This window comes from Podarcis bocagei (assembly GCF_964188305.1).
Source record: "Podarcis bocagei genome assembly, chromosome: 8".
NCBI classification, from domain to species: domain Eukaryota; kingdom Metazoa; phylum Chordata; class Lepidosauria; order Squamata; family Lacertidae; genus Podarcis; species Podarcis bocagei.
The window spans coordinates 63,585,090-63,603,273 of NC_138133.1; the positions used below are offsets into that span (position 1 = coordinate 63,585,090).

An 18,184-nucleotide genomic window follows, 5' to 3' on the forward strand; every position below is an offset into this window, starting at 1 on the left:
GGCTGGTGTATAAATATATCTGTATAGGTTTGTAATTTGTTAAATTACAATGCCAGTGTGCTGTAGTGGTTAAGAGCGATAGACTCGTAATCTGGGGAACCGGGTTCGCTTCTCCGCTCCTCCACATGCAGCTGCTGGGTGACCTTGGACTAGTCACACTTCTTTGAAGTCTCTCAGCCCCACTCACCTCACAGAGTGTTTGTTGTGGGGGAGGAAGGGAAAGGAGAATGTTAGCCACTTTGAGACTCCTTCGGGTAGTGATAAAGCGGGATATCAAATCCAAACTCTTCTTCTTCTTCTTAAATATAGCCCAGTCTGTTGAAATCAGCAGTGTTTATATAATTATAAACACATACCTGGCTGTGAGAATTTTGGAGAAAGTCATTCACAGCCAGGTCAGGGAGCTGGTTTTTCATTGCCTTATGAGATAGTACTTCTTCATACAGTGCATAAACTATGGAATTTCCCACAAGTGTCCTGGAAAAACCGGGACATCCCATTTTGCATCGAGAGAGCATGCCAGCCATTTTGGTTACTGTGATCTCGCGCGATTTCATGCTGTAGTTCTTGCCCCCCAAGTGCTTGGGGGGGTAAGGCACCCTAAAATGCATGTTTTGGAGCTCTGCATGAGATCGCAGTCCTGGAAAATGAGCTATTTTGGGGGGAAATGGCTTCAAAATGAACAGGAACTCAGAAAGCTGGGGAGGTGGAAAGCCGCACTAGCCTTCCTTTTCAAATATAAAAATATACGCATCAGGTACCTGGCCCTAAGGTACACATTCTGGAGCCAGGACACCTTTACAGAGAAGATTCATCAAGCATCTAGTCGTCACAAGCCTAATTTCATGGAGGAAACACCCAGCACCTTATTGGAGTGTATCCTCTGCAGCAAACCTCTGCACTGCATGTAGAGTAGTTTAGCCCATGGCATGCAATCCTTGCATAGCCTTGGGATGAACTACCTGCTGAATATTTTTTTGTAAGCAAAACATGAAAATACTTGCAGACCGTGTTCCAGAAATGACAATTAACTGCCAAATAAATGGTGCTAAAAATAGTTAAGATACTGAGTCATCAGTCCTATGAGACCCATGCGCAACCCAAGTTTGATGTGCATTTGATTTATTAATCCTATATTTTCTAACTCTGTTACTGATACATACAGAACATTTCATGAATCAAAGCCTGCAATTTCCCCCCCTGTGAAACAGCTGATTTGGAGAAATTTTAACAGGTCTTGTGCTGCCTTCAATCTATGAAACAAATATACACAGACAATTTTTGTTGAAGAATGATGGGAATGACATTCCACCCACTGTTATTTGGCTATACCTTCTATCCTGCCTCCATGAATAACTATGTAAGCATAATGAAGGAGAGCAGGGGGCTGTGTATTTAATGGACATGGGATTGCTGCAGGGAAAGAAGCCTGATATTTCTATTTCTATTCATAGATATATATGTGTATGTATGAAACTAATTACAAAACAAAATGAAATATTTAGTACTTTAGGTTTGCACTTAAAAATAAGATGGAAGGGAAAGTAGTTTTATCAGTAGCTGGAGAAGATGAATGAACCCATGACCAATGAAAAGGTGATTTAAACAAATGAAAAAAATTGGGCATTATGCAGAAGATATATAGATAGAGATATAGTGGTACCTCAGGTTACAGACACTTCAGGTTACAGACACTTCAGGTTACAGACTCCACTTGCTTCAGGATGAGAACAGAAATTGTGCTGCAGTGGCAGCGGGAGGCCCCATTAGCTAAAGTGGTACCTTAGCTTAAGAACAGTTTCAGGTTAAGAACGGACCTCCAGAACGAGTTAAGTTCTTAACCCGAGGTACCACTGTATAGTGATTGATTGATTGATCGATAGATAATAGATAGATAGATAGATAGATAGATAGATAGATAGATAGATAGATAGTTGGCATCTGTCTGTCTCTGGAGATAATGGAGGAGTCTGCCTTTGGGGGTGAAATCAAACTGTTGGAACCAGCACCTGCTATGGCTGTAGAAAACGATATGGGAGAGGCATGTTTTGTTGTAGCTGGGGCAGATGAAGGCTTCTGGTTGTGTAGATGCAGATGCACCAGGACATTTCTACTTTCTGCACTCTTCCCAGTGGTCATTCTTCTCAGGTCGCTGCTATGGATACGCAGCCTGACTGTCTGTCTCCAGGCACTGAGGCTGATCTGCAAAGGGATTCCCACATGGTGGGACTGATGTTGCTGCCAGCCTTCATGTCACATTTGCAGACACTTTTGTAATGCAGAGTTGGTCTGCCAATGGCCCTGATGCCTTATGCCAACTCCCCATACAGAGCACCTGCCACCTAATTCTAGACACAGGAACAGCCCACCCAGAGAATATGTTTGCTGTCAGGGTTCACTTTATTCAGCCCACCACTACTTCTAGCAGTCCAACATTTCCAAAGTCTTTCCTGATTCAGATGGAACGGACAGCTAGAGCTGTGCATCATCAGCATACCAATAACATTGTGCTCCAAATCACAGATGAGAGTTTGCAATTGCTTCGCATAGAAGTTGAAAAGCATGGGAGACAAAATGGACCCTTCTGGGACCCACCAGCTCAAAGCCACATAGTACATTTGTCTCCTAGTACTACTTTCTGGTGACACGGGTGGCGATGTGGTCTAAACCACTGAGCCTAGGGCTTGCTGATAGGAAGGTTGGCGGTTTGAATCCCTGCAACGGAGTGAGCTCCCGTTGCTCGGTCCCTGCTCCTGCCAACCTAGCAGTTCGAAAGCACGTCAAGTGCAAGTAGATAAATAGGTACCGCTCCGGCGGGAAGGTAAACGGTGTTTCTATGCGCTGCTCTGGTTCGCCAGAAGTGGCTTAGTCATGCTGGCCACATGTCCAGGAAGCTGCATGCCGGCTCCCTCAGCCAATAAAGCAAGATGAGTGCCGCAACCCCAGAGTCGTCTGCAACTGGACCTAACGGTCAGGGGTCCCTATACCCTTTACTACTTTCTGGTAATGACCCTGAACTTTCCTGTATAACCACACCTTCACATACAGTGCATCCAGTTTTTCATACCCCATAAGCTACTGAGAGATCAAAAAGAACCAACAGTCACATTTCCCCTGGCTCTCCTGATAAAGTTCATCAGTCATGGCAACCAGGGCTATTTTGGTTCTAAACCTGGGCCTGAAACCAGACTGAAATGGGTCTAGAGCAGCCTTTTTCAACTTTTTAGTCCCCAGATGTTGTTGGACTACAATTCCCATCATCCCTGATCGCTGGTCCTGCTAGCTAGGAATGATGGGAGTTGTGGTCCAAGGCTGAGAAAGGCTGATCCAGAGAATCTGATTCCTCCAGGCATACCGATAGCTGGATGGCCACCAGCTTCTCAGTCACCTTGCCCAGGAAGGGAATATTAGAGACTGGATGATAGTTCTCTCAAATCTTTGGATGCAGGGAAGACATCTTCAAGAAGCCCTTCAGGCTTCCACAACTGAAACTGATCCACAGGTTCTAAGTTAATGGTGCTACAGGGACCTCCAACAGGCCCAAACTAATTGTGGCATCAAGTTTGTCATGGATTCAAGTGATTTGCCCTCAAAGTGCTTCACACATCTCTCACAGCAGGCTGTTGGGTGGTCTGTTGTTAATGATATGGCACTGGTCTGGCCAGCTGATTTCCCACTTTAAATGCCTCTGGGTTTTGGGGGAGGGACAAATTTAGGGCTGAGCTGAGAAACTGAATTGCATGTGTGTGTGCCCTAGAGGGGGCATGGCATTGTGTTTGAAAAATGAGATTTGGCAGGGAAAGAGCATTTGACTAGAAGGCTGCCCCTTTTGAAATGGCAAAACAGCCCGGTAAAACTAGGACAGCAGTATTTTATGGCGGTACAAGGATGAAAGATCAGGGACAGTAAATCAAAGTCCCAGAGTGAGAAACCTGTGACCCTCCAGGCGTTTTTGGACTCCTGTTCCCATCAGTCACAGCCAGCTTGGCCAATAGTGAAGGATGATGGGTGCTGCGCCTTGCCTTAAGGTTTGGTGCAGCTTTACCTGGGTTCAGTTCTATGACACCTGGTACCCACCCAGCCCTGTCATATATCAGCTATATTTTAAAGTATTCCCCCCATTCCTCCCCTCCCACTGCAACCAGCTGGTAAGTGTTTTGCTTTAGAAGAAATGGGCTGTGTCTTTTTGTGTTCCCAAGCTACTGCTTTTGTTTTCATCTGGCTTGGCTGAAAGGCGAGTAAAAGAGGGATAGCAATACTGGGCATCAGTAGTTTTAGTCAGGCTTGGCATCTTACTCAGTGGCAAGGACCACCACTTGTTGGAAAGAATGCTTTTTGAAAAATTATCTGTCCATCTTTGAGAACAAGACACACATTTGTGTTTTGCTTGTTTTGTTTTATGTAAGAAGACTTGGCTCCTATTAGATCTTCTCCTTTTCAACAATGGTATTTCTTTTATTAGTGAAAGCATTTATGGAAGGGCACAAATAGTAGGCAGTATCCCTCCCACAGCAGCTGAATCATGTTCATGTCTCTTCAGAGGTAAGCCCCACTTATTTCAATGGGACTTAACAGGTAAGTATGTATGTATAGGGCTATAGCCTCAGTATATGGGTTTTAATCCATTATTTTGGAAACATATTCACTAAAGATGAAGTGCTTTATAATTAGACTATTCCTTTCATAGCCTCAGAAGGTATTTTTCAGAATTATTGTAAGCTTCTCACCATTCTGGAGATGTTGTCAACACAAATACAGCCTCTCAGGTGAAATGAAAGTGATCTGCTATCTAGTTGCATTGTTGTATTGTATGGCCATATTTAGACATAATACTTAACCATTGCTCAATACTATGGGAACAAACTTAGCTCCCTCCTCCCTGCTTTTCCTCCTCCTGTCAAGCTTCCACTTCTGTTTTTAGTTATCTGTGGCTCACAATTTAATCCAGACCAGGAATTGTGGTTGAACACTAGTTATGAATAGTTTCCAAACAAGCCAACTTCAAATGATAGCTGAAATGAAAGGCAGGATAGATTCTGTCCTTTATACGGCTTTTTGAATTCTGACTCTGCTCTTTTTAAGAACACCTTAGGTTCATTGTCATACTACTATCAGTAAGAAAATATATTCACAGTCTAGGTTAGATAGACAGTGTTAGGGATTTTGTTTCATACCGGCATTTGCTATCACGTAGTCTTTAGAATTATTCAGAAATGCTACTTTTGAGTTTATAAAATGCTTTGGGGCGGAAAGCACTACCAATGCCAGAAGCAGTATGATATATTCTGTTGATATGACTCAGTACAGAAAATCTGTCTATATATCTGTATCTATTTAAATATTTTATTCAGGCCATTTGCCACTATTACCACCCCAGCTGAAAACTAGCAAAGAATTTCACTTAGTTCGTTATTAGAAAGCCTCAAAAGTGGCCTGGTTTTATAATGATAGAACGTTAACTAAATTAATAGCCACGGTGTTGGAAGAGGACTTAAAACCATGCTCACGAAGCAGCTATACTTGGCACAGAGCTTAAATTTGAAGAGCTTCTTTCTGTTACAACTCACATTCAATTAATTGGAAGGGTGCCGAAGTTCAGGAATCTGCAGCGTCATATTTTTATTGTAATTTCATGCTTATTCCCTCTGAAATTGCATGCAATATAGCAAGGAATACAAATACAGAATGCTAGACCCAGAGCCCACCGGAGTCAGCTGAAGGCAGCTCTTTAATCTAGCTATGCAAAGTCTCATTGACGTCAATGGGGTGCTTGCTGGAATAGAATTATGCATGAACGGAAATATTTCATGAAACGACACTGCAGTTCTATATCACTTTATGTAGCAATGTGAGCAGATATATATTAACGACTTTCACACTGATGTGATGGGTCAGGCCCAGGCAATATACGAGTTAGGGGACTGCCTGCTATCCCCACGCGGTTGTGCTTAACCCTTGAGCAACTGTTGAAATGGTAGTCGTCTTCAGCCCTCATGATAGCAAGGATAAGCTTGACCACATAGCAGCCTAAAACACAGTACTTAGAAGGCAAGGGGAAGTGGACCCCAAATTAATGCATTTATTATTTTATCTGCATTGGTATTTTGTTTCTAAGAGCTGCAGATTTCTTATCTCCATAAGGAAATTCATAGCAGAATGTGTACTCAGTAGCATCTAAGATCTGGGGACCAAACATGAGTCAACTTTTGGCTCAGAAAGGGCCCCAAGGTGACTTAATAGTTTAATTTTTTAAATCTTTAATTAAAAAAAAACACCTTAAAGCAATATCACAATATACAGATTAAGAGCAATTTAAAATATGAAAGTGGAGGTCATTATATTTAACAGAACGTCATCAACCTTCCACTGTTGCTGGAAAGATCCTGGCTAATTTAAACAAACCATAGTTTAAGCATAGTTTGGCTTGGTTTGACTGCAGTGATAAACTGTGGTTAGTTGAAACCAAGATATGGATTTTTCCCAATCATGCCAGACAAGGAGAGAGGGTAGCAGGATGTGCATCATCATAGTACACCATATGTGCTTCTAATATTCCAAAGTTCGTAGAAATCAGAAGCAGAATTATGGTTGTGAATATGCTAATTCCACTGAGGTCTTCAGAGATTAGCCAGAGAAGCTTAGCCATATAATTTATTTGCATAATGAGGAAAATAGAGATCCTTGGACTGGTGAAATGATCTGTGTCCACTAAATTTCTCCTGAATACCATTGAAATTGCTTCAAAGAAAGATTCTTAATATAAAACTATCTTAAATCTAAGCATCCCATCTTAGATACCAGCAGGATTAACACTAACTTTGAACTTGAATTTGAATACTGAGTTTCCCTGATGCCCCAGTTAATGTCTAGCTTGGGTTTGCATTTAGGATTGAGGTGTCACTCCTAATTAAGTTGGTCGGACAAAATCCAAGCCTGCTGCCACACACGCCCGTGTGATTCAGGTATTAACAACATTGAAAGTGGCACGAAATTCAGAAAAGTAACTGGATGGTGCATTCTCCAGCTGTTTCATATGGTAACAGCTCACAATTGTCTTTCTTAAAATTTAGGCATGCTTTTTTTGCTGAATCTGTAACTCAGCCATTATACTTAATAATGTCATTTCCCCATATGCTGCAGGGGACGAGGCCACCTCTGAGTTGAGGCAAGTTTTTAATATACTATTTTATGTTAAATGCAGATATGTACTTTTTAAAAAAGGGGAGGAGGGGATTGAGGGGAAAACATAATTAGGATAACATAATGGCTGCCATTAGGGTTCAACGAAATAGTTTTCTAGAGTAGTTCTTGGAGGAACCACTTAATGCAACTGTACAGCTGCTGCACAATGCATCCCTTGATTATGGCTGATTCAGATCTTTATTTATTTAGGTAAAAGCAGCTTTACTATTTTCCCATTCCTCCTCATGACCTTTATGTCTCATTTAGTCTGGAAATTGACTGCTGCTCAGCATTTTTCCCTTCATACTAAAAGCTGTTACTCTGCAGGGCTCATATTTAAAGCATGCCAAGCAGCTATTTGCCAGGCTGGAGGGAGAAAAAGGCTGCCTGTCACGCCACTTATGGGCTTTATTTATTGTAGCAGTTGCTTGGGAAATAGTCACCATCCGCACACGGCGGCGGTGTGGGCAGGAAAGAAAAAAGATTTTACTTTTCTTGGGGCTCCAGGTTTTCTATTTAAATATTTAAAGCGTTTGGTGTTCTAAGCAATTTTCACATGTTATCAACCCTGAGATACCCCGAAGTGGTAAGTGGTAGAGATGGACAGGCACCTTCCCCATTGTTGCTGCTGGTTTGGCACATGCTGAATACATTTGATGTTTTATCATGTTTTTAATATTCTGTAGGAAGCCGCCCAGAGTGGCTGGGGAGGCCTGGCCAGATGGGTGAGGTATAAGTAATAAATTGTTGTTGTTGTTGTTATTCCTTCAACAAGCTCTCAGTTCATCTCAGTAGGTATCTGTCAGGAACTTGAGTTGATTTTATGTATGTACTGCTGTTTTAAAATGTTTTTATATTTATATTTATTTAAAAAAATGTTTTTATATATGTGATTGTTTTAAGTTTGTGTGTGTGAATGTTTCATATACAGTATGCTATTACGGTATATTGCAAATCACTTTGGGTTGCCTCATGGGAAGCAATAAATAAATATACTGCACTATTGTGCTTCAACAAGTGGTATTAAAATGCAGATTTCATTAAGCCATTGTAGCTAGTGGCTATCAGTTAGTAACCAGTAAGGAACTATCTCTAGGAATTCGTCTAATCACTTTTTAAAAACCATCTGAGCTACTGCCCATCACCACTTCTTGTGACAGTGAATTAGGGGGTTATGAGAGAGAGAGTACATATAACCTAAAAACACAGAAAATGTGTCTTTTTCTGTGTTTTTACATTATATCCATTCTCTCTGTTAAACGCTAATTTCACTCAGAAAAATAATGAAAGGGGGGAATATAAAAGCAATGCCAGTAGAACCATTGAAATTCATAGGCCAAGCTAACTTAGTTTTAAGGGGGTCTACTCTGAGTAGGACTTAATTAGACTTAATCTAAAAAATATACTTAGGTGACTCCTGACAGCCACTGCATGCGCTATCTGCTATGGCATTGTTCAGATGGTACTTGTGCTAACACAACCGTTGTACCCGTATGGTTTAATGTGGATCTCACATTAGTTCAACAAGCAATTAGTTTTACAAGCAGGCTACTTTAGTGGAGCACATGGGGTGGTAGAGTAAATGTCAACAAACCCTGATCCTCAGCAACCACTATCTGTGTAACACCTCGCTCGTGTCTGGTGTATGGCAGTTGGAAAACACTCATGCTCCCGTGGAGGGAAGGGCTTGATCCTGGGACCCCAATGTAGATTTCGCCCCTACTTTTGTAATGTCTGAATTGAGTCTCACCTATCATTACTCAAAGCCGCATTCATAGTAAAGCCAATAAAACGTGTCTTTTATTCCAAGGCACTTGAATTTATGCCACTCTGTAGCTTCTGTATTCAGGCGCTGTGACATTGGGCAAATTGCTCAGAGTGCTTTCTTCCTGCTGCTCTTTGAAACAGCGAACGGTCCGAAGACTTCCAGCGCATTGGATGCATGACCATGCTCTTGTTCACTTTGTGCAAAGCTTTGCCAAAGATGCACAGTGCCTACCTGTTCCCAGTCTTTTGTCCTCACAGCTGCCTGTTGTATTTGTAAGAAATCCTACATTTGTGCAGCTGAGATAAGAAATTACTTATTTCAAATGTCTGCCGCTTTTATGCATTTCCACATCTTTATGCCTTTATTAAGGCTTTATTATATTTGCGGCACAGGGAAAACTCATTCGCATTGTATTGCTATAGCATTGATGATCGTGACTGCAAGCCTTATACGGAACAAAGCAGAGTTCTGATTGTGCAGCATTAGTTAACAATTCATGTTTCACAATGAGCAACAGTTGTTTGGTGATCTCTTTGACATTCTGTGTGGGAGAACATTGCTTCGTTTGAAAAGGCGTTGATCACAATCTTACATTTCTTTCAGCTGATTTGTTCTCCAGGTTGTGCTTTGGAATTCAGTTTTATTTGTTAGTTATCAGCACAAAGGCTTCAGAATAATTTGTTCACAGATTCTCTGATATGGTGGAAATATTCTTTGAATACTGTTGTATCCATAGCTGAGAGGATAATTGCTTTGGGAGAGTCAGGGAAAACACCCAGTGTAACCACCGATAAAAGTTTAAGCCAACCACCTTGGCAAAGTTTATTACATCTTACAATATCTTTCTCGTGCATAAGAAGCAGCTGTGTGGGGGCCCATAGTTTTGCAGCAGAGCACATTCTAAGCATGCAAAAGGTCCCAAGTTCATCCCCAACCATCTCTGCTTAACAGCATCATAGAATTAGAGTTGGAAGGGACCACGAAGGTCATTGGAAATATTTTGCCCAACGTGGGACTCAGGTATTAGATAATAGGAAGTGGGTGGCTGGTACCTCCAGCTAGGACTAGGAAGGACTCCTGTCTTAAACCCTGGAGTGTTGCTGTCAGTCAATGTTGACAGTAGTGAACTAGATGGACCAGTGGTCGGGCTCTGTATAAAGCAGCTTCTGGCAATCACATCTGCCGATAGTGGAAAAAGTAAAGACACATCCTTAGGATGGGTGCCAAACTGACCAGGGATCCCAAGAGTTTTGGCTTCTGAACCATGTCCGAGATTGCAGCTCATTTACTTTGTTCCAAAGGACTAAAAGTGCCATTAAGAACTAAGCCAAATAATACTTATGTAGCTCCATCCCTTCAGTTAAGTCTTCCTGGGTAGACCTTGCTTCTTAACCATACTAGACAGTGGTACCTGTTAGGAGCTCATCCTACTCTCAAGTAGGACCCTGGCTGGGGCACATGCCTGACTGGCATGTTCCCTCCCTCCTGGTTGTTCGTTTGGGAGCTTGAAAAGCTTTCTTCTGCCCGAACATCACAGCGACCAATGCCTACAGACATCGGCACACTTAGGGATCCACAGAGTCTTTGCAGCTTGCGTAACAGTGCTCAGCAACTCAGCATTTTAGCTAATCTACTTTATTTACATATAAACACACATGGAGCACTGCAACATGGCTCCCTCTCTCTAGCATTAGACAGCAAAGAGAAAGAACAAAGGACAATAGTCCCACTTCGTGGAACACAGTAACACAAACATCCTGTCTCCGTCAGTTCCCATTTTGTGGAGTCAAAACATACACCGTCATGTGAAAGACAACAATCCCATGACTGCAATCATGGAGCAGGAATTCTAACAGGAAATCAGTTTTCAAATATAATTCATTCCGGAAAACCATTCAAGTTCTGAAACGTTCGAAAACCGAAAACTCAGTACTGAAGACTCAAAACGGAAAACTCAATACGAAAGCCGCGTTTCATGTTCGACTTCGGAGGCGCGTTCGAAAACTGAAGCATTTGCTTCCAGGTTTACAGAATTCAGAAACCAAAACATTCATCAACGGGTTCATTTGAAAACCAAGCTACTACTGTAGTGTGATTAAATTTTGGGAATGTGATAGGATCTTATGTTAGGAACAGAGTGACAAAGAGGAAGAATGCTGGGAAATTGCTATTTATATAGACAGCTGTTATCGATGTGTAATGGTAGCTACAAGGAGAAACTTGGGAATGGGCCAGTATGTCTTCAAATGCTGACCCAAAATACACTCAGAAGTAAGACATCTGAAAGTTTTGCCTTCTGGGCTTCTTGGGCTCGATTCATGTAATCTGTATAGTGTTCCTCCCCCACACAATGGAGAACGACTTCTCAGATAGGTGTGCAAATGAAATATCTGATGTTTTACTTGCGTGATTTAGTTTCTTCCATCTGCTTTAATACCGACAGTTACTTTCCAGAGTATTTGTCTCACTGAATGCTGTTCCCTAGAAACTAATTAGCATTTCATTGTGCAAGTATTTCTGCTTACATGGTGTTTTCGAACTAAGAATGTTGCTAATCCCTCTATAATTAATGCTAAAATGTCATAAATAATGCTTTAAAAAAAGAAATTAGATGGTAGGTAACATTTTAATATAATTGTATTTTAATTGCAAAATTACCAAGCAATTCCCATAAATTATATATCACATTCACATAAGTATGACGTGAATTACTTCATTATGATTAATGTAATTGTGAAAACCACATGAATTAATGAGGACTGTCCACTTATTTCCAAACTATGTTAATGCACTAAATGTTTGTTATTTTATTAACCAATTGCATTGGTACTTCTAAAAAGGGAGGGCATAAAAACACATGGAAAAGAAATTGAAAGAAGGCAAAGTATTGAGCATTTGTTAAACAAGTACAAATAAATGTACTGTAAAAGGAGATTGTATAAGAGTCTGCTTCTATCATGTATGTGTCAGCAGCCCACTTTGTTTTGAACTGGCATAGCAATAGAGTTGAAGATTATTAGGAGTTTTAAATGCCATTCTTATTGTGAGTTATGAGCTGAATTAATCAACTAGAAGAGGGGACCACAGGCGGACCAAGGCAGCAGTGTGGCGGTTGCACTAGCAGACTGCTACTTTGGGTCTCACCCACTAAAATTTTATTGGAGTTTTTTTTTTTCCAAAAAAGATGCAACACAGATTCGAAATATAAGTATTTGCTGGCAATCATTTTCTTGGGTAGTTGGCTCAATATATTTATATGTGCTGAGTTTGTTTGGTCAAATATTAGGTATCTCCATCTGCCACTCCTCACCTGTTTTCAGCACCACAGCAGTCCACAAAATAAAATAATTAACATAGAAATATAAATGGAGACAAATTAGATAGGACAGCATGCAGGGGATGGATGTACCACTCCCCAGTCTTTCGAACAGAATCTTTTCTAATCTAACTTTTGAAATCTTCACAATGTTAGCAAATTTACATTTTCAGGCAGTTTCTGCATTATGTCTGTAGCTCTCTCATGGAGTTTTCTGCACACATGATGGTGGACAGTTCAGTTTTTTAAAAAGTCTATCTTTTCTAGTTCTGGCTCTCTGGCACAAGGAAGGCTTATTCTTAACACACGGATAAATCTCAAAGGGAGCTCCCTGCTACGATAGATATAGACTTGGACATCTGTTCCTTCTCATTAATCAGGCTTGGAAAAATGACAGGAAAAATTGTGACATGTCTATCTACAGTTCTCTGTTTGAGGTGAGGCAAGGAGAAAAGGAGCTCTGCAGGCTGAAACATGCCCTCTGTACCTAATTCATCTTTAAAAAACATTTGCTTATTTATTTGCAATGTTGCAAACCACTTTTCCATTTTTACAACTTACACAAGTGGGAAGCAGCAATAAAATAGCTGTAAAATTCAAAATTCAAAGCTTAGATGAAATGATAATCAACATCAGAAATATCTACAAAAATACCACCAAATAACATTCAGAACACGCTAAATATGAAATGCCAGTATAATAACAGACAAGACTTGCTGAAATTTATTTCACACAATTCCCCAGAGTGGTTGGGGAAACCCAGCCAAATGGGTGGGGTGTAAATAATAGATTGTTGTTGTTGTTGTTGTATCCTGGGATTTCACTTAATAAATAGCATTTAGGGCAGCTTATTACTACTACTACTACTACTACTACTACAACTATTATTATTATTATTATTATTCACTCTTCATCTGAGGATCACAGGGCAGTTGACTATATAAAAACACAAAAATAACATAGTGACAATATTAACCCTTACACACAGTTTAAATGTCATAGATGGTTAAATTAGCCAAACTGTAAAACACAGCCTTAAAACAAACATGGGAAAAAATGATAAGGGTGCCAGCGGGGGGTGCAGTGCAGGCCAGAGGGTGTTCCTGGCTTCCTGATCTCCAAGTATTACTGCTGCTTACTGAGAGGAGAAGGGATGCCGGACAGGAAGACTAGTGGATATTCTGAGCCCTGGACAGATTGTGCTTCGAATACTGAACGTGTTCCATGGATTTAGCCCTGAAACAACCTAGTAAACCAGGAGAAGCTTTGTAAAGCTGATGCTGCTCCTTCTCTGTGGTCAACATCAGTCTTGCTGTCAACTCAAGCTTCTAAACTGCCTTCAGTGGCAGCCCCATCTGTTAGCATTTGCAGCATGGTTGGCTAAGCTGTGCCCCTCCTGATGTTACTGAGCTCAGACTCCCACCATTGCTGACCATTGATCATGCTGACCAAGCCTGTTGGATGTTGGAGCTCCACAGTATTTGTCGAGTCAGTAATAGAGTTGGGAGGATATCAGGGAAATCACAACATTATTTCCAGGAAGCAGTGCAGCTGGCATATCAATTGAAGCTAATAAGATGTACTCAGGGCCATAACTTCAAACTAATAACTATAATCGGTGAGAAGACCCATTAGAGGCACTCCTGATCCAAGCTGCGATCCTGATCCTTGGGATGCAATCCCATGCAAAATAGGAATGTTGAGTTATTTGAGACTGGCTACAGTATTACTCCTAGGCCAGCCTTCTATTGAATGCCATTTTGGCATTTTGAGAGAAGATTTTGGGCAGGTGAAACATTTGTTGCTTCCTCTCTACACTTACACTTCCCAAATAGCACACCAAAACTGTTGTGTAAGAAGGTACTCAAAGGTTTGTCCCCTTAGCCTGGTCTCCACCGCCATGCAGCCAACCCCAACCACTTTAAAATATTGTTCCTTTCAGCATAGAATCTCTGTGTTGCATTGTAGCTATGGCCCAAGACATAGCTATGCATTTTGTAGCTATGCAAAAACCTGCTTCTTTAATCCCCTGCAGACTGCTTGGCTATTACGCCACCAAGCCACTGGGATCAGCAGTGCCAAGGAAATCACTTCTGGGAATCTTCACCTGTTCAGAAACTCTGGAGATGCTCTCACCTGGGCAGGGGTAGAGGCAGGGAGTTGGAATGCATCTTAACATCTTCTGCAGATGGAGAAAAGGGAACCGTGCCCATTGTGAAAATGTTTCAATCTGAAATTTCCTTCTGAAATGTGTAGAACTGGTGGCCTAATCCATTTGCACTTACTGCTTCTGTGTATTTTGAGGGGTAGAATGGCTATTTATACATGCTTCTTTGCAAGTGGAAAACATTTTTTTAAAAAATAATAATAATCCAGTAGCAGACATTACTCACAGATGGAATTGTAGCGGTCGATCCCCCATTGAGCTGAAGGCTCTGTTGTTCCTGATGCAGCTATGCTGCTGGTGCTGTCTCTCTGCAAAACGAAAGCTTGGGGGCAACAGTTTTTCCACTTAATGCTCTGGAAAAGGAGCACGGGATATTATTCAAAGCTGAGCTGCAAGGGTTGATTGTAGCTTCCCAGCAGAAACTGTTTCTAAAACATTCAGAGTTTCGGGAGAGCAAACGGATTTTAGCTTCCCTTCCGATAGACTGATAAAGATGGGGCTTACATCTAGAGTAGTTTTGCATAATGATTAGCTTCCTCTTGGCAACGACAGGGTGCTGCTTATCTCAAAACAACCCTAAGTCTGAACCCGGGAGATGCACTCGCTTTGCCTCTTGGTTCAAGCTGTTTTTACTCATTGCTAGTGGGCAACCATTTAAAACAAAGCAATACTCTCATACAGAAGACATCACAAAGGCAGGGTAAGATACAGTTACACGGGCATAGATCTAATGAGCATATTAAAAAGTGAGGGCTTCTCCAGAGGCTCTTTATGTGCTACATTCTTCTCACAGCCTTTCTGATATTATTATTATTTCATTACCCCAACTCATGCAATTAGATAGCTTTGTATACCACCAACCAGTTCAAAAGAGGCTCCCTCAAATTATTCCATCATTTGCAGCGTTGTTGCATCCTGTCCATGCGCAAGATTGCCTCATAGTGGAGGCAAATGTGAAACCTTACCTTGTGAAGATTAGATGCATTCATGACAGATAGGGCCACACAGCAGCTATTGAAATGTTAACTAAATTGAATCTCCATACTGAGAGCCAGTTTACCTTTGAATACCAGATGCTGATATCTTCAAGTAGCATCTGGCTGCCCATGTCAGACAGAGAATTTGATTAGATAGACTTTGATCCAGAAAGGCGATGTTTCAGTTCTTGTAATATCTTAAGACACTTTTACTCAGACAAGCATAGTTTTGGATTTTTATTTATTCTAACATGCCATCGCAATATCAACGAGCAGAGCGAGATTCCAGGGGTTCCAGGCAAGGCACAGCAGAGGCTAGTGTCTTGAAGAAATATGGGTTATTAACACATATTTACACCTGAAAGTCTACAGTAAGAAGGGGCACAGAAGAGTGTCTCTCGTTGCCCCTCTCTTAGCTTCAGCAAGCTTAGGTCTAAAGCAGCAGTCAGTCATGGCTCTTGGTACAGCCTCCTCCAGCCTCCAGCATGGAGGTCTGGCCTGACCAGCGGCTCATGAAGGTCTGCCCTTTTTTATCCTTCTTCCTCTCAGTACATCCTTAGATTTTCAAGAAGTACAAATTTTCCTCTGACATCACCCCCCCCCCATCACCTTGGCAACTTGCCTTTAATGGCACTCCGTTGTTTATTATTGGCTATGTACTTAAGCTAGCTGATCAGTTTGCATAGGCTAACCCAGGAATTCCTCTGCAGCTTGTATTTTCCCTTCAATATCCCAGTTATTATTTAGATTCTGACATTCATTAATTTCTTTGGTTGGGGGGGTTGTTTCCCTGCCCCACATGTTCATAACATTATATTAATACAGTTGTTTATATTATAACGTTGCAGGTGTTGACTGTTATGATGTGGTTGTAAAATACCTAGAAACACAGACAACCAAAATGGAAAGGGGCCTCACTATGTGAACCACAAAATGTCAAAGCAGGCAAGTGGTTCTCTGACTGACATCACTTGCCTGTTCTTCTGAGGCCTGATTCAAAGATTCAGGGGTGAGTTGGCACCAGTTCCTACCACCTCCCTTAGCTGTTCCGTTGATTGTTGTGTGTCTGGTTCAGACGGACATTCTACAATTTGTAACTACTGAGCAAGAGAACATTTTACTTCTTCTGGTGGGAAAAAGTGACAGGTAGTGATTTCAATCTGCCGGTCTCTCCAGTAATGCTATGTGTCAGTTTTTGCTATCTTGGATCAGAAGGGAGATCATGGGTCCAGGTGCGAGATCCTGACAGGTATTCATTCCAGACTTTCAGTCTGACTCAAATGCATTTTGTCATTTTGCAGTCTATCGCAGCCTGAAAACCTTTACTGGTCTAGGTGGGAGATGCCTACAGGTAGCAATTTCTGACAGCCACCCTGTCCAAATCTGCCGCTTGTCTGTTTCTCTGGCTGGAGACTCCACTGCCTAGTTTTCATACAGGGAAAGATTTTTCTCTCTCCAAACAATGTCATGTGGAACTTGCACCCCAGGTAAAAAAGCTAGAAATATCAGAAAAAGACATGAACATTGTTCTTTTTTTATTTTTTTATTTTTTTATTTTTTGCATAGATGCAACTTTCAAAGAAACATTGCTCTGTGTAGTACCATGTCTGCCTGAGGACTTCCCTGCCTCTGATAAGCACACTGGCAAGTCTTATGTCTGGGAAACCCATCCTTTTAAGCAAGCCCACTTTTGCACATATTCCCAAAACAATTTTGTTCTGAAAGTTATAGCATTTCTGCCCACAACAGCTGCCCCCTCCATTTGGTTTGTTGCTTTAGGACCAAACCAGATGTTTTGATGCAAACTTGCCTAGAGAAACCAATGGCAGTCTGGCACAGAAGAACTCCAAACCAGCATCACGTATTGCACACATTGCAAAGCATCTGCTTTCCTACCACACAGATTGTGGTACTGGCATATGCTCTACTCAAGGCACAATTGTCTTAAAAAAATTCACATGCACTTAGAATGAGTGAATGTGACCCCTGGAAAACAGGCCCTTAGTGAGAGCATGTCTGCAGTGAACACGCACAATATCGTAGAAATTGACGCATATAAAAATAGAGGTGGTATTATCAGAGGACACATGCTTTGAATATTCTCTGGAAAGTTTGGTTTCTTAATGATTTTCACACATAGCCTTTGGGGGAGAGAGAGAGAGATGAAGATTTGCACAATTCAGAGTGAATGGAAAATAAGTGTGATGCACCTTTCGCAGATGAAAATGTGGATGTGCTTATTATTATTATTATTATTATTATTATTATTATTATTATTAGGTTGTTTTTTTTTGTACCCTGCCTTTTTCTCTGATGGGACTCAAGGCGGCTTACGGATCAAAACAATAATGGCTAAAAGCATAGAAAAAGAAAAACAATACTTAAAAAACAATTAAACATTAATACAATTAGAACAATATACATACAGGCAACTCCCAATTTATGCAGGGGTTACATTCCAAGGCACCACACGTTTAAATGAAATCACGTACATTTGTAATACCATTGAAAAAGCCTGCAAAGACCTCGTTCCACCCCTGCCCCATTCCACCCCTTTTGTGATGTTTTTCGGGTCACTTAAGGGTTTAGTGTGATGCACACATACTCAGTCACACACATATTGAACGCACATAAATAGGGAGCTGACTGTAAATAAAATCTGTTTTAAACATGCAAATGGTTAAAATAAAAACAGCACCAGTCCTTTCATTAAAGCAGTCAGTTCGCAAGAGCTTGAAGGTCTTCCTCTGCCAGCGAAAAGACAACAAGGAGGG

At 41.2% G+C, this 18,184-nt stretch overlaps 1 protein-coding gene and 1 long non-coding RNA gene across 6 annotated transcripts in view; one reads left to right on the plus strand and one right to left on the minus strand.

The window, feature by feature from the left end:
* The window catches only part of RALYL (RALY RNA binding protein like), a 257,854-nt gene that overhangs the window by 135,011 nt on the left and 104,659 nt on the right, over positions 1-18,184 (plus strand). The gene's annotated exons all lie outside the window — the stretch shown is intronic.
* LOC308593167 overlaps positions 1-18,184 on the minus strand; it is a 39,363-nt gene that overhangs the window by 4,822 nt on the left and 16,357 nt on the right. The gene's annotated exons all lie outside the window — the stretch shown is intronic.